Genomic DNA, 13,267 nt, shown 5'->3' with positions numbered 1-13,267 from the left:
CTGTCCCACTCGAACTTGACCATTTGGTGCAGTGTGGAAGGCACTGCTTTGGCCGCGTGGATCCATGGTCGACCCAACAAAAGATTGTAGGACACTGCAGCATCCAACACCTGAAATTCCATAGTGAACTCGACTGGGCCAATAGTCAATTCGAGTATAATATCCCCCACAGTGTTTGTTCCCCCTCCGTCGAACCCTCGAACACAAATACTATTTTTGCGAATTCTATCATCATCAATCTTCAACTTGTTCAATGTGGACAACGTACAAATATTAGCACTTGACCCGTTATCGATCAACACCCGAGTAACCATTGAATCTTCACACTTGACCGTCAAGTAGAGAGCTTTATTGTGTTCTGTGCCTTCCACAGGCAATTCATCATCAGAAAATGTTACTCTGTTTACCTCAAAGATTTTGTTGGCAATTGTCTCCAGATGGTTCACTGAAATTTTGTCGGGCACATGAACTTCATTCAATATCTTTATCAAATCTCGGCAATGCTCATCATAATGGATCAATAATGACAACAACGAGAACTGGGCCGGTGTTTTTCTCAATTGTTCAACAATGGAATAATCTTGCACTTTCATCTTTTTCAGAAATTCTTCTGCCTCTTCTTCCGTCAGAGCCTTTTTGACTAGCACTTGATTGTTTTTAGCGCCCCTAGCCTTCTCAACTCTTCGGGAGCAAAACAACGTCCCGACCGAGTTAGTCTTTGTGCTTCACAACTCTCTTCCTCAATTTCCTTTCCTTTGTATGTCACCACTACCTTGTCATATTTCCACGGTATGGCTTTGCTATCAACCACGGGTAATTGGACTACCGACTTTATGACAACTGGTTCTATGTAGGCCCCTTTCATAACAACCACGGGTGCAGATGACCCCGGTACCACTAACTTGACTGGCTCTAGCTTTTTTGCAGCAACAAATGGTCATTTTCCCATTATCAACACTGGCTTATCTTTTATCGCTTTTAGCTGAACCGTTGGCCTTGTGCTAACTATCTTTTACCTTGGCTTCCGTAGAACGGATCACCATGACCGTCTGCGAGGGTTTTTTAGGCTCTGTCCCCTTATGTATCAGTTCGATCATATTGGCTTCATAATGCGCTAGTAACGGGTTTTGATTGATGTTTGGAGCCTCTGGAGCCTGTACTTCAATACGATGATTATCAATGAGTTCTTGTACCGTGTTTTTCAATTTTCAACATTTTTCAGTATCGTGCCCCGGCATCCCTGAGCAATACTGGCAGCTAACAGAATGGTCCAGGTTTCTGGGAAGGAGGTTTGGTGCTTTGGACTCAATTGGGGTCAACATTCCCAACTGTTTCAATCTATGGAAGAGAGTGGTGTAAGATTCTCCCAGCGGAGTAAATGTTTTTCTGTTTGGGGCCTTCTCACTTCTAAAAGCTTGGTTTGGGCGGAAGCCGGTTCCTGGTGTGTTTGTCCTGGGGGTGGATAGGTGTTTTGTGGGTGTGGATGTGTGTTTTCGGGAGTCGGTGCACGCCACTGCGAGTGCACCGGAGGCTGAGTGTATGTCTGGGCGTGGTGGATAGAAAAGTGTGGTTCTGGTGGTGAATAGTAGTGTTGTGGTGGGCCATATGGGGTATATTAGTAATTTGGGTGGTGGGGTCTGGGTTGGTTGTAGTAGGGTGGAGGGTTATTGGGCCTGGACCAAGTACTAGCTTCAACTGTGGCCACTTCTTCCTTCTTCTTCTTTCCGAGTACACCACCAGTACCGCTTTGGATGGCCTGGGTAGTTGCTTTCAATGCCAAATAACTCAAGATTTTGTTAGACTTCAATCCTTCTTCAATCATGGCTCCCATTTTTACCACTTCATTGAATGATTTTCCAACGGATGTCACCAGATGACCAAAATAGGTCGGCTCCAACGTTTGCAAGAAGTAATCTACCATCTCACTTTCCCTCATCGGAGGATCAACCCTTGCTGCTTGTTCCCTCCAGCAGAAACCAAACTCTCTAAAACTTTCCCCGGGCTTCTTTTCCAGCTTCAACAATGACAGACGATCGGGGACTATCTCAAGGTTATACTGAAAATGGCCAATGAATGCTTGTGCCAAATCATCCCATGTATACCATCGGCCGGGGTCCTGTCTCGTGTACCATTCTAGTGCGGACCCGCTCAGACTTTGACCAAAATAGGCTATCATCAATTCATCCTTCCCCCCATCCCCTCTCATTTTACTGCAAAAACCCCGGAGGTGGGCCACCGGGTCGCCATGTCCCTCGTACAAATCAAACTTGGGCATTTTGAAACCTGCAGGCAACTGGACTTCGGGGAAAGGGCACAAATCTTTGTATGCAACACTGACTTGGTTGCCTAAACCATGCATGTTCCTAAAGGATTGCTCCAGGCTTTTGACTTTACGAATCACTTCCTCCTGTTCTGCATTCTTAACCGGTTTCTCAGCTTCTCCCGCAATTTCAAAATGGGTAGTATAGTATATGGCTCAGGCGCTTTGAAAGTGGGTTTGGGAGGGTAATATTGGGTATCGTGATCTTGGAATAGCGGCTCACTGGACGATCTATGTAATGGGGCTGGGGGAGGTGCCACAAAGACTGGAACCATGGGTGGGGGAGGGTTCTGTTTGGGTGGTGGAGCTGGAGGAGCATATGAAGTAGTACCATAGCCCTGGGTGTGATAGGGGAAGGCTGAAGATGTGTGGGGGGTGGTGGGCTCCTGAGCCAGAGCCAGAGGTGGGATGTAAGATGGATTAGCGGGGTATAGTGGTGCCGGATGTCCCTGAGACCATGCCCGATGCATTTCGGCCATTTGCGCTTTTAGTTTTCTCATCTCTTCTTTCATAGCACCCACATCTGTTACCTCAACTTCATTTGAAGGGTCCACAAGGCTGATTTCTGAGTCATGTCATGTCATGTTTACTTTATCTTTCGATCGGGTGTTGTACGGGTGAGTTGCCAGAACTGCCAATCAACTAACCACCTGCCTGGAATCACACATTTAGACAACCACTTTGTTAGCGATTAAGTCTTAACAGATTTGACAACCGCACGTTGGCATGAATGCATTTATACAGTTAATCATTTCTATTATGCGTTTGCTCGATTGCATGTGTCATCCCGGCATTTCGTTCCTTGTTTCTTTTTACCTTTCTTTCAAATTTCATCACCTTATCCCTCTCTTGTGCTCTTTTCTTTCTTCTATTTCTTTCTCTTTTGTGTTCCCGCTCATTTCTTGCTTTTTCAAGAAATCATTAAGAAATCATTTCTATTAGCCAAATCTCTTTTTCAAGGAATCCAAAAACCGGTGTACGGTAACGGCCCTGGGAGCAATTAAGTATTTTAACCTCAATGAAGCTTGATCACTTCCGATGTACCCCGCTATTTCTTCCAATGTTATGGTGAGCTCAAAGTCCGAGAAATGAAATACATTATGTGCTGAATCCCAATAAGCGACCAATGCCCTGATAATATCCCCCCGAGGCTGAATGTCTAATAAATCCGGGAGATCTTTCAAATATTTTTTCACTTCGTCTTGCCCTTCTTTGCCTAAATCATTCCACCATAATCGCAACTCAAAAGGGATTTTGGTCATTATTGAAAAGGGCTCATTTAGCATCGTGCTCATCCTACTCATTTATTAAGGCGATTAAGCAAAAGAAAAACTGTTATTCGACTAAAGAGAAAAAAAACTATCTATATTTTCGACTCAAAATAAAATTACCTATATATTTTCAGATTTTAAAAATGAAGAACTCGATTCTCAAACGCGGCCTTTCAGCACTTTGGAAACAAAGATTTTAAGGCTGCGAAAGTCAACCGGTCAAAAATCAAAAATTGACCAAGATGGCCGTTTTGCAAAGTCAGCCTCCCAGCGTTCCTTTTAGGGACATTCGGCTATTTATGACAAGACGACCCTACTTGACTTATTTACAACTCTTTACCTTTTTTTTTCAAATTAAGATAAAAGACCCGGTATTGCAACACGGCCTTTCAACGCCTCGAGAACGAAAACTTAAGGCTGTGAGGGTCAAAAAATGAAAACATGACCAAAGGTGGCTATTTATGCAAGGTCAACCTTCCGACGTTCCATTTGGGAACATTTGGCTATTTTTGACAAAACGGCATCACCCAACTTATTTACGACGAAAATAGAAATTTTGACATTTTTTGGCTATTTTTTGCAAAGGAAAGGTTGGACCCGATGAGGGTTGCCTACGTATCCCACACCCTGTGAGAATCAAACCGGCGTAGTTCGGGCGAATTAACCGAACCATTTTAAAACAAGACTTTTTGATTTTCATTTTTCATGGCAAGACAAACTATTTTCCTTTTCTATTTTTTTTGAAATCAAGACGAAATAACGACTCTTTTTTTTTCATTTTCGACAAACAATAAAACAACCTACTTTTCCAAACTAAAATAAAGACTCTTTTCCATTTTCTTTTTCAACAATAACTGTTTGAAAATAAAAGACTTTTTTTTTCCTATTTTCCTTTTTTCCTTTTTCTCAAAATTTCGGCAGAGTTTCGACAGTACTTGGTGTTTCTGTTATTTCTCTTTTTTTTTCTTTTTTTTCTCTCGATTTTTCAACATTCCCGAGATTCAGAAACCGGTCAACATACAGGTTCGAAACAAATATATGTACAGAGCAAGTAGGATGCATCAGGATGGTCCTCTCATTTCGGGTTGCTAGCCCTAGACGGACCCAACCCCTGTGTTGAGTCCCCTAAGTCAAATGCAGCATGATGCAAATAACCGTTCCTACTAGGGATCCGGCATGAAGTCATGTTATTCTATGTTCAAATCCTGAGTCGGTGTTCTAGACTGTGTACCCGAGCGACAACTCAAGTCGAGGAGGGGGCAACTTACCGGGAACCAAAAGGCCATCCGGCTTCGTAACTTGTTAGGCCTCTTTCTTATTTCAAGGTATGACACTAACAGAATAGTGAGTCTCTACCAGTAAGCACATCCCCGGGGTGAAGAGAGAAGGGTGTCGGCACAGTTTATATACAATTCAGATAATATCAAAGCGGTAACATTTAGCACATTCAGCACAAAACATGTAGGAAAATCAGATACAACCAAATACAACAATTTATCTAAGCTCGAATTCTGAACCCTGAACCAGAGATTCTGGGTTCGGTCCCCAGCAGAGTCGCCAGAGCTGTCACACCTCCTTTTTACTACACCCTGCAAGGGCGTAAAGGAGTTTTTCCAATTAAAGGACAATCGGAACGGGATTTAATTGTTAATTATTCAGATTCGCCACTTGGAAAATTAATGGTGTCCCAAGTCACCGGTTGAATCCCGAACCGAGGAAAAATTATGACTCTGTTACTATCTGCGAACCAGAAATCCGAGTAAGGAATTCTGTTAACCCGGGAGAAGGTGTTAGGCATTCCCGGGTTCCGTGGTTCTAGCACGGTCGCTCAACTATTGTATTTGATTTTATCTGATTTTAATACATACTAGCTTATGTGCCTTTTATTCGTAAACCGCTTTTTATCATTATTTATTTTAAAAGAATTGCGACGTCATGAAAACACGTTTCAAACCACGTCGCAATCAATGCACCCAAGGTCGTCAACATATTTCGACTTCGTCGTGATTTGGATTTGGGTCGCATCAATGTGCACCCGAGTTTAAAGAAATAATTTAATTAAATCGCGCCTAAAGGTTCCAACGTAATATTATTTTGGGGAGAGTCGTGAAGTTCACTAAACGGCCCTCCCAAGTTCTAATCAGTTTTAACAACCATTTATTGAGGGCCCCGCCTTTGTATTTTGTTTAGCGAGGCTCATCTCATTTCGTTTTAAGAGCATCCTAAAGAGCAAACTACAATTTTCTGTTTAATTTGTCTCTAATAAATAAAAGAAGTTCTAATTAATTAGCACATTTAAGAGTTATTATACTTCGGTTCGGGAACTCAAATAAATCTAGAATTTTATCCATTTTGGGTCTTGAACACAACCTGCATAGAAAAGTCCTAACCCGGGTACACACGAAGGGCAGGCCAGTCATAGGCCTAGGCCCAGGTCTAAACGAGTACATAATGAGGACAGGACTTGGGCTTCCCATTAGGGTACCAAGGCCCAAACTGCCTGAGATGGCTTATCGCTGAACCAAGTGAAGCCTCGATTTAGTTCAACCAAACGCCCACTGAAATTACCCCTAAATTATTCTAAGTGTTCAATAATTATAGCAAAGGGAAAACAATACGCATCTACTCAAATTAAAGAGATATTAGTCAATTGAATTCCAGTTCCATGCACATACTAGTTTATCTACTGGTATTCCAATGAGTTCTTAGATATCATTAAGGTGAGAACCAAGCTGGAGACACGATTTTAATAACACAAAGCAGACTAACTATTTTTGAATTAATTCAAGCCAACATTGCTAGGTAAGCTGGATTATTGGAATTAACTACTGAAACAGGAAATTGTATTCTACTACTCCCATGGATATGAAACGATTCACAAATTATTTACGAAATTATGTAACTAACTAACACTAGTGTTCACCTTATAGTAATCACATGAATCTGAAACATAACAGTTTATATAGTCCATTTAGCACAAAAACAAGCAAAACTTAAACAATATCCATGAACTAAATATTGAATACATAGATCTGGAAATAAACTAAATCAGAACTCAATTCTTCAAGCAAATTCATTCTTCACATAAATTCATTTCTGCACATTTTCAGCTCGTAGTCATCAGAGGTACAATTGTGTATCTGGATAAGGGAAAATATGAGAAGAAAAGAAGTCAGCTACTTTGAACAGCAACAGCAACACAACTCAGCAGTAAAGCATCACAGAACAGGCCAGGAAATGATTTTGAAAACCAGAAATACAAGCAGGCTCAACAGATCAATTCAACACACACTTGAAATGCACTCCTAGCCCTCACAGCTGAACCTAGATGCCTCTGAAATCCTGCTGGACCTAAAACCCAACTGAAATCCAAACTAATAGGCCCCAAATTCACCTGAATCAGCCGTTAATCACTTCTGAACACTTTTCAAAATAGAACCTCGAGCTGGAATGAAGAATGCCCAAGGAAGGACTGAGAATCACTAACACTAGTAATGAAATAGTAAAACTGTTTTTGATTTTTTCATTTTTTGATGTTTTATTTTTTGAGTACTGGAATTGAAATGCTAGCTGAAATTGAAAGCAGGGAGGAGAGCTTTTGGTGGGGATTTTTGGGCTGAAAGTTGAATCCCCTTCCTCAAGGCCCTTGATGCCCTTTTATAGGTGACACAAGAGGGTAAATCAGATTTTAGGTTTCTCTTTTAGTCCCTCCCTTATTTTCAGTTTAGTCCCTTTATTTGTGACTTGCCAAACAAGCCAGTCCCTCTATTATGCCAACATCTACACTAAAGTACCATTCTAGAAGACCCTAGGATGCTCTTCTACCTACCAAATACTTGTACTACCCCTACCCTTACTTTGAAATTACTATTCTTAAAGCAACTACCCTTTTCTATGCCTAAAATGCCCTTCTACTAGTCTGAAATTTTCAGCCCAATGCTAACTACACCAACCCCTTCCCCTGTTAAAAAAACAACTGAAGTTAATCCTAATGAGTCTAAGCCATCTATAACCAATCAACACAACTAAAATCCAATCCTAACTCGCCTAAATGCTTCAATTAGTACTATCATTAGACTGAAGTAAACAACAATTAAACGAAAGAAATGAACTAACGATTGACAAACAACATTGAAATTATAAAACTAACATCATGAACTGGTAAACACGGATTAAACACAAGATTAAGACTAAAAATAGAACATAATTGTGAACTGAATCACGACTAATTCCAATATAACAAGAGTTAAACCAAGACGGAAAAATCGAATCAAAATTAAAGAGACAGACCTCAACACTAACAAAAAATTACTCTAACATTTAAGCGAAACGCAAGGATGGATTAATGTTACTTAAAATCAATACGGAATTTAGGCTACACTGATGGAAATCGAGCTTAGAAAGTTGGGGAGAAACTCATCGATGGAAATAAAACTCCGGTCAGCCACTGCCGTCCGAATCTTTCAAAATTTTTGACACGCAACATCCCTAACCATGTGTTTTTCACAGGAGAACACATGGTTAAGGATATTACGGTTAAAAATCACAAAGATTTGGGGTTAGGGTTTTGGCCGAAAACTTTTAGATTTAAAATTCGAGCCACTTCACCGAGATTCGAAGGAAGATGGTCATGTACTTGGGTTGAGGGAAGTCCGGGGATGGTGTGGTGTAATTTTGGGCCAGTTTGGACAAAGTAACGACTTGGCCGGAAAATTTAAAATCAATATTCGACGGCCTTGGTTGTGATTCGAGGGAAACCAACGGTAGGGTTGGAAAGGGGAGTTCATGGGGAATCTGTGGTGTAAATTTGGGCTCCATTGGACAACAGCGCCGCCGCCGGCGATCTAGGGGTTTCAAGGCGGCGCGGCTAGGGTTTGAGAGGGGTGAGGAAGATGATGAGTGATGGGATAGGGGGATGTTTCGGACAGTTATATAGGGGGATCCTGGGATGATCTCGTCCGTTGGATTAAGAATCAATGGCTGAGATCGAACCCTAAAACGATGTCGTTTGGAGTTTAAAGAATTGGACCGGGTGGGGACGGGTTATGGGCTGATGGGGCGTGACTTGGGCCGGATTGGGAATTAAAGGATTTGGGCTGGCCTCTTTCATTGTTTTCATTTCTTTTATTTGACTTATTTTCTTTTTCTCTTTTCCTTGTTTTGTATTTATTTCCTTTTTTCATTTTATATTTTTCTGATTTTTGTCAAAAATGCTGAAATAAAAACTCACAAACAAATTACATTAAAAAATATATTTCTTAATTAATTCCTTAAAAATTGCAAACTAATACAAATTTAAACTAAAAATGCAAAACGGACGATTTTGTTATTTTCTTTATATTTCGTTCTAAAATAAATTAATCTCCTAATTAATACCAAACTATGAAATTAAATCCTAAATGCAAATGAATATTTTTTGTGTTTTTTCATATGAATTATAATGCACAGATAAAATTCAACAATTAACCGAAAATAACACAAAAATGCACAAAATTGCCAAATAATGAAAGAAAAATCATTTTGTTTGAATTTTGGGAATAATTCATATATATGGCAAAAATCACGTGCTCACAGCTTCCCCTCTTTGCTTGGAAACACGAGGAGTTTTCGTGCAAAGATAAGTGAGCAAATACGAGCGATTTTTGCCCGTTCAAATATTCCGTTGTGAAGCATTTTTGAAAAGTTTTGACCGCACCCTGCTTCAGAGGTTGCCTACATATCCTGGGCTAAACAGGAATCAGGTCAGTGTAGTTCAGGAGTGTCTGGTAGCTGGGACTACCAGGAGCTGTGATTTCACTGCGCTTGCTGCTGTTACTGCTTGCTGATCTCCCTTATTACACCACGTCAAAGATAAAAAGAAGCTAAACTAGCTATGCTCTATGAACTACAAAAGTCCTATCTAGATTCTTCAAACTTGCTCTTGTACTTCCTTGTTGCCTTGTTGTCTTGTGTTCTCCAGGTGAAATTCCTTGTTGTCATTTCAAACTACTAACTGAGATGTTGTTCCCTCTCTTCCAAATTTCTGAACTTGAACAATCTTGGACTTGAATGTATTCTTCTGTTATCCAGGCGGGCTCCTGACTGCTGAACTTGAACTTGAATGCATTCCTCTCTGTTATACAGGCGGACTCCTCATTTTCGAAACTTGAACTGTATGTCTCTATTCTCCAGGCGGACTCCTGATTTCAAATTAGACAAGAGATTGATTGAAAACTAAAATTCGAATTGTATCACCTCTGTTCTTCAGGCGGGCTCCTGATTGCTTAAAATTTGAATTGTATGTCTCTGTTCTCCAGGCGGACTCCTGACTTCTGAATTTTGAATTCTGTACCTCTGTTCTCTAGGTGGGTTCCTGACTTCAAAATAAACAAAGGGATTGATGGGAAACTAAAACTTGAATTGTATCACCTCCGTTCTTCAGGCGGACTCCTGATTGCTTAAAATTTGAATTGTATGTCTCTATTCTCCAGGCGGACTCCTGACTTCTGAACTTTGAAATTGAATGTCTCTGTTCTCCAGGCGGACTCCTGATTTCAAATTAGATAAGAAATTGATTGATAACTAAAATTTGAATTATATCACCTCTGTTCTTCAGGTGGGCTCCTGATTGCTTAAAACTTGAATTGTATGTCTCTGTTCTCCAGGCGGACTCCTGATTTCTGAATTTGAAATTGAATGTCTCTATTCTCCAGGCGGACTCCTGACTTCTGAGCTTGAAATGTATTCCTCTATTATCCAGGCGAGTTTCTGATTTCACAAAAATAAACGAACCAAGAAAACTTTCTGCCCCAGTTTGGGGAAACTGGGGCTTGTTACCACCTACTAACAAGGGTTGAAAACTAAAACTTGCATGCTTTTAAAAGTTACAGACTGAGATGTATTCCTCTGTTATAGGGGCGGGCTCCCCACCTCAACACTGTGCAATTTGCTCTAAAATGCCGACCTGAAACAACTTACATCTCTCTATGCTACTCTTCATTTTCTTATATTTTAACCATGCCACACTTGCGATTAAACTGGGTTAATACCTACTCTTCCCTCACGGAGAATTCCTCCTCGACAACTAACTTTTCTGCCCCTGTTTCAATCAAAGAAAACTTTGTTAGTTTAAAACGGTGGTTAGTTGATGGCATTCTTGCTGAAAAATCCTTCCACTACCTTACTTTGCGTTGACTGACTTCCTTGAACTGACCCTGAACCGCCTGACTTTCTGACTGACTTTCGAATTCCCTAACCTCTGACAAACCGAATGTTTTGTACCTGTGCTGTTGTTCCATACCCTCGACCCCTTTGTCTGAACCTTTACATTTCCCGAAACATTTCCCAATTCTTCCACCGAAGAAACTTCCTGCGACTTCCCATATTCCATTTTACATCATGTTGTTGTTGCCATGCTCTAACAACATTAAGCTTTACCATTTTCGGAAGATAGTAGTGAGCTTTGAAGTCCTTTTTGCTTGCATTGAACAAAACTGTCACTGAAACATCTTAGCTAGATAAAACCCTCAAAAGAAAATGAGATGCAATGATTTTTTGAGTTAAGGATAAGAAGAATCTAAAACCAGATGACTATTTAAAAAGAGAAGGAAAAGAAACTTATCTGAGAGGAACAGCCGGTACCAATGGTCATGACATGCATTTTGGATTAATCGGCCCAATCTGTCCAACTAACCAACTTTCAATTGCCATACTTTGTTGCCCCAGAATTTCCATCACTTGATTACTTTACCCAAACCTTAACTTTGTTCATCCTGCGGTGCCTCAAAACAGTTTTCCACCCACAGACCTTTTGTGAATTAACCATTTTTCAACTTACTTTCGCCTTAAGGTGCCCGCGAGGGTTTTCACCAATAAGACCCTCTCATTTATTTTTCTCTCAGCTCCCGTCGCCTTATGGTTCCAGTGAAGGTTTTCACCAGTAACACTCTCTCATTTTTTACTTTGTTTTTCTTGCTTGAACCCGAGTGTTGCCCCTATCATGAGTCACTTCTACCTGCTCAACTTGGCATTTCTCAAAAACTGATCAGAAGGTCTTTCTTTGGACAGTAATATAGGCTTTTGGATTGGGTTAGAAAGAAAGGTATAAAAGGCTCAAAACAATTCAAATGGGTTTAAATTACAACTTTCGGAATCCAACTTCTCACAACAATCACAACTTCTGCCCCAGTTTCTTGCTTGGGGACTTTTGAATTTTTATTTTGGGTATGACTGAACCTCAGAGAGGCTGCCTACGCACCCTTTCGGGATCAAGTCAAACGTAGTTCACTGTATCATAATTACCTTTGTTGTTGTGTGTGTGTGTTTTTTCTTTCTTTTCATCTTCTTTTCCTTTCTTTTCTCCTCTTTTTCTCCTTTTCTTTTCTTCTTTTTCTTTTCTTCTCTTTCTTTTCTCCTTCACTTTTCATTTTTTCTTTTCTCTTCTTTTTTCCTTCTTCTTTCTTTTTTTTCTTTTCTTTCCTGTTCTTTTCTTTTTCCTTTGTTTTTCTTTTCGTTCTTTTATGTTCGGCACCTGTGTTCCTTGATAGTGTCATTGATTCCGAAAGAGAGGTATGAAAAATAAGTAAGGCTCAAAGGGGATGACAAGGGATAAGTGTTTGGATAGCAGGACAAAACGCCTTCGTCATTTCAATCTTTAATATATGCCGAATACAAACAGATACATTCAGAAATAAAGAAATCATACATAATATCTCTTGACCGCATCGGAATTGATGGCCATTTCTATACATTTTCCTTCTACATCTGTCAAATACAATGCACTGTTAGACAACACTCTGGTTACTACAAATGGTCCCTACCAGTTTGGGGCAAATTTTCCTTTTGCTTCAGCTCAATGAGGCAAAATCCGCCTCAGTACTAACTGTCCGACTTCGAATTTCCTTGGACGCACTTTCTTGTTGTATGCTCTTGCCATTCTTCGTTGGTACAGTTGACCATGACACACTGATGCCAATCTCTTCTCGTCAATCAAACTCAACTGCTCAAGGCGGCTTTTCACCCATTCATCATCATCGATCTCAGCCTCCGCAACGATTCACAGAGACAGGATTTCCACCTCTGCAGGTATTATTGCCTCGGTGCCATACACCAATGAATAAGGAGTCTCCCCCACCGAGGTACGAACGGTGGTACGGTACCCTAACAACGCAAAAGGTAACTTCTCATGCCACTGTCTAGACCCTTCAACCATCTTTCGGAGTATTTTCTTTATATTCTTATTGGCTGCTTCAACCGCACCATTTGCCTTGGGACGGTATGGAGTAGAATGCCTATGGGTAATCTTAAACTGCTGACATGTCTCCTTCATCAAATGACTATTAAGATTAGCCCCATTATCCGTGATGATTACCTTCGGAATCCCAAACCGACATATGATATTTGAGTGCACAAAGTCGACCACAACTTTCTTAGTCACAGACTTGAACGTCTTAGCTTCCACCCATTTGGTAAAATAGTCTATAGCTACCAGAATAAACCTGTGTCCATTTGATGCTGCTGGATCAATTGGCCCAATAACATCCATGCTCCATGCAACAAAAGGCCATGGTGCGGACATCGTATGTAGTTCTGATGGTGGAGAATGAATCAAATCTCCATGCACTTGGCACTGATGACATTTACGCACAAAACTGATACAATCCCGCTCTATAGTGAGCCAATAATAACCTGCTCGGAG

This window comes from Nicotiana sylvestris, chromosome 12 (assembly GCF_000393655.2).
Source record: "Nicotiana sylvestris chromosome 12, ASM39365v2, whole genome shotgun sequence".
In the NCBI taxonomy this organism is placed as follows: Eukaryota; Viridiplantae; Streptophyta; class Magnoliopsida; order Solanales; family Solanaceae; genus Nicotiana; species Nicotiana sylvestris.
The sequence above is the reverse complement of the archived record's forward strand: the minus strand, read 5'-3'. Positions refer to the sequence as shown.